General features: G+C 41.0%; 1 pseudogene; it reads left to right on the forward strand.

Moving 5' to 3' along the window:
* Positions 1–480: 480 nt before the first annotated feature.
* LOC101562489 lies at positions 481–888 on the forward strand (annotated as a pseudogene).
* The last annotated feature ends 3,887 nt before the right edge of the window (positions 889–4,775 follow it).

Consider the following 4,775-nt stretch of genomic DNA (forward strand, 5'->3'; position numbering starts at 1 on the left):
TTCGCTACTGATTTCTATTGGTTTACTTAAAGCAACAGTTAATGCTTGTTTGATAGATAGATCTTTCATGACTATATTTGGTAACCCGAGCAACTACTTTGAAGCTAACAATATGCAGTATAACAACCATTGTTAATTTCCTATCATCTTGTTTTAAAATTCTGTATCTTTTTTTTACTGTTTTTGTTGTTTTGTTTTTTGATTTTCTTTTTTTTGTGTGTGTGTGTTGTAGTGAGTTTATTATAACAAATGTGCAGTCATGCTATTTTTTGATTTTCTTTAAAATAAAAATTAAAAAAAGAAAAAGCAAAAAATTAAGCTGGATGTACAGCACATGCCTACAACCCCAGCATTCTAGGAAGCTGAGGCAGGACTACTATAAATTCAAGCCGAGCTTGGACAAGTGACTGACTGTGATCCTGTCTTAAAATGAAAGCCAAAAAGAGCTGGAGAGGTGACAGCCATCTCCAACTTGGCACCATGGTGGCCCTCAGACCCATCGTGAAGCCCAAGATCATCAAAAAGACGACTAAGAAGTTCATCTGGTACCAGTCAGACCAATATGTCAAAATTAAGTGCAACTGGCAGAATCTCAGAAGCATCAACAACAGGGTACAGAGGAGGTTCAAGGGCCAGATCTTGATGCCCAACATAGGATATGGAAATAACAGAAAGACAAAGCACATGCTGCCCACTGGCTTCCGGAAATTTCTGGTGCACACTGTTAAGGAGCAGGAGGTGCTGCTGTTGTGCAACAAGTCTTACTGTGCAGAGATTGCTCAGAACGTTTCCTCTAAGAACTACAAGGACATTGTGGAAAGAGCAGCCCGGCTATCCATCCGAGTCACCAATCCCAATGCGAGGCTGTGCAGTGAAGAAAATGAGTAGACAGCCAGGGTGCATGTTTATCTGTGCTTCAGTAAAACCACAAAAATGCAACCCCCCCAAAAAAAATGAGCTGGAGATATAGCTCGGTATGAAGGCTTTGAGCTTAACCTCCTAGCATAACAAAAACTTGCCTTTCAATATAATCGTTAGTACTGAGTGAGGTACTGGAAACAGTAAAGTCTTGTTAATTGCAATAAGATGCGCATAAACACACCCTGCCTTCTACTGAGATTGCAATTGGTGCTGGTCATCTTGAAGAGAGTCTGTCCTCAGCAGTTGCCAGGATACTGAGACATACATTACAATGCAGAGGGGACAGGACACAGGGCCTTGGAAACTGCCCTTGGAAACTGATTGTTTACATTTGTTTGTATTCTCCTTGAAGCAGAGGTTAGATCATAGCTCTTCTGGGCCTGGCCCAGTCAACTAGAATCTGCTCATGGGCAGTCATTGCACCAGATTGCTTGTTTTCAGTCCTTCTATGCACTTGGGAAGCCAAACACATAAGATGCACTTCTGTCACCACTCTGAGGACCCTCCTTTGGTGGCTCTTCCAGCCCACAGGAGTGATGGAGATCCAGGTCTGTAGACCACTGTGGGAGGCAGTCTCCCAGGGGAATCAAGCTGTTCCAAGGGAAGTCTGGAGAGAGTGCTGTGCAGGTGTCCGCCCTTGCGATGACATCAAGGCACCTGCTTGTGCTCCGTCATTATGTGGTGTCAGCTGCAGCTGAAGTTGCTCAGAACACACGGCTATCCAGGCTTGTGATGGAGAAGGATCTGGAGTTGTCAAAGGTTCTCTTCAATCAGCTGTGTTGTGGTCACAGAGCTGTAGGAACCCCCACCTCCCCAAGCAGGTAAAGTTACAGGTAGTTGTGTTTTGAGGGAACTATTAGTAGGAAACCCCTGAGATTTAAAAAGCTCTCTTTTCCCGTCAATATTGGGAAAGTATTTGAAGGACTCAGTTAGTACTGTGAAGACAGTGATCTATTTTTTACTTTGTGCTTATTGCACATGACAGGGGTCTTGAAAATGCCTCTTATGTGTGGCTGTGTCTTGCTACTGAGTCTTAAAATACATTGATTATAACTGAGGGACTTTTTTTTAAAGCAATAAATGGGATGTTATTTGCTACAAATTTAATATTATAAAACACTGAAAACTAAAATGTGTACTGACCTCCATCTTTCCGTCATCAAGAATTATAATGCCAGGTACAGAGGTATAAAGAAAAAAACTCTTGTATTCTGGGCTCGAGCATTGTGGTTTCTTGGTTCAGCTTTAAGGCTGTAATAATGACAAGTTCTGAATCTTGACTCTCCACCTGACTACTTGTGTGGCCACGAAAACATCTTGTAGGGATCTTGATCTTCAATTTCCTTACTTGAGAATTTAGAGTAATAATTCATGCCTCATATATCTTGTTTCCATGGTTAAATGAAAAAAAGAATTAATATTTATACTCTGCTAGTCTGGTTTCTGGGAGGTTGTAGGTAAAAGGAAGGAAAATATGTTAGCTTTAGAATGTTCCCAGGTTGAGGTTCTGCCACTTAGAAGCCAAGTGTTTGGGGTGAGTTACTTAATCTTTTCTAGTTTCCTAGTTTTCATCTCCAACAAAAGGGTATTTATAACAAAAGAATACCTGCTTTGCTGGAAGGAGGGGAATAATCAATGCAAAGTATTCACTGTACATAGAATATGACAACCATTTATTAATATGGAAAAGAGGAAGCTATTTCTCACTTAGATATCAGCTCTTGATAAGATAAAGATACTGTTTCTTAAAGATTGTGCTTCTTTTTAAAATAAACTTTTAGTACAGAGCTACTGTATATTGAGTCTCACCACAACATTTGAATGTCAGTGTTTCATTTTTTGTGTTTCTCCCCTTCCTTCCTTTGGGATAGAAACACTCACTCATGAAAAGACTTTATAATGTTTGCTACCTTTTTCCAGATCTTCATGGTAGAATCCAATTTCATGATGCAATTAATAAAAAAGTCTAAAACGTGAGACAATTATCACTCTGGGACAGCACGTGGCTATTTCTCCGGGGTGATTTCACAGAAAACTTGCAGGATACTCAGGCCTTCTGTGTCTCAATTTTTTTCTCTCTCAGAGGAGAATCCCTGACTAATAGTGCTGAAGTAAGGCTGTAAATATGTGGGGAACATGGAAATACTTTTTGTCTGGAAGACTACAGAGGTCACAGGACCAATCCTTGCTTTCACTGGTCCCTCTTTCCTGGCTAATGGGGCACCACCCTTTCAGAAAGCTTGTGTATCACCAGCCATCAACACTTCTGTGTAGAGTCCAGCATTTCTATAATCTTCCCCTGTAAGCTGACATCCTTGACCTATTCTGAAGGTCAATGTTCTCTCACAGATGCCTACTGCATCAGGCTTAGAAGCTGGCACCCAATACCATCCCACAGGACAGATTGCTCTTGTTCTGTGGGATCTAGGCCGATACCTCCTCTCCCTCGTGCTAGTGTCTCCTTGCTGCAGTGGGTACCTGGAAGATTGCGTGAATCCCCTAGTTAGGGATGAGAAGGAGGAGCAGGGCCAGGAGGGCTGAGAGCTAGAGTAAATTCTTTTCTTGGCCACGCACAGATCAAGATCCAGAAGATGAGTTACGTGAGGGCCTCTAATGGCAAACCAGGGTCAAAACACCCACGTAGCCCTGTTGTACCCTGTGGCTTTTCCAGATGCTGGTCTACGCCTATCTAGCTTTATTCTCCTAGCACCATGAGATAGGAACAATTGCCTGGTTTTCCAGATTAGAGAAGAGATTCAGAGATGGCACTGCTCTGAAACCATCCGGGAGGTAGAAGAGCACAAATTCAAACACAAACCTGTCTGACACTCAAGCTGCATTCTTTTTTTCATCATGAACTATTTCCACACTATGAGATTCAAGATAGGCTCGGGGGCTGAATTCCAGAAATAGTTTACTTTGGTAGTGAGGACATTTTTTCAAATGAAAATGATGTTTAATGAATAATTTCCCAAAGAGATCTACGTGCTGGGAGTGCTGGAATGCTGGTGATAGCATTCATGGAGAGGAGCAGTTGCATCGCTTGGCAGCCCTGCTCCTCAATCTTCTAGTCTCAAAGACCCAGAGGTTATTTCTGATTACATCAGCAGCCTCGCAGATTCAGCTTAGGAGTCTCGAAACCATGTATGTGACTCACACGTCGTTGTTATAACAGTAGGAAACACATTAACATGGCTCTAAAGAGCATTCCTTGAAAAGCTGGGTTTTCAGAAACCAGTTTCTCCATGTACGTGAAACACACCATCTATGCTGTTTTCCCAATGACAGTGTCCTTGCGTGAGGCTGTACATTGTGTGACCAACAGCTTAACAAAGCTCTGTTTGCTTTTATAAACTCCATGTGCCAGCACATTCTAGAGAACTTATAGCAGGTGACTAATGAGTATTTCACCACCATTTTGAGTTACAAGCTGTAGGGACTGTCATTTAGTTGAACAATACATGAAAATGTTTTAAGCACTTGTATTACAAAATAACAATAAAAATCATGGAAAGTACCAGCAAGCATTGTCTCTGTCAGCTCAGGGCTGACAATAATGCTGGATTATTGCAGACATTTTTGAATGAAGGACGCTGTCACTATCCATTTTCCAAGTACTTGCTGTTGGACCCTTTTTTAGGTTTTAATGTGCTTAAAATTAAGTTGTTTTATTTTGTGTTTGGTTTGCTTTGGAATACTGGGAATTGAACCCAGAGTAGATAGGTAATCTGTCATTAAATTGGTCTTTTTATTTTTTATTTATTTATTTTTTTCTCCCATAATTTTATTGATAAACAAATAGCAATGAGATAGTTTCAAATCAAATTGGTAGGACAGTTTCAATAATTAACACA

This window comes from Octodon degus, unplaced genomic scaffold (genome assembly GCF_000260255.1).
Source record: "Octodon degus isolate 3935 unplaced genomic scaffold, OctDeg1.0 scaffold00094, whole genome shotgun sequence".
In the NCBI taxonomy this organism is placed as follows: Eukaryota; Metazoa; Chordata; class Mammalia; order Rodentia; family Octodontidae; genus Octodon; species Octodon degus.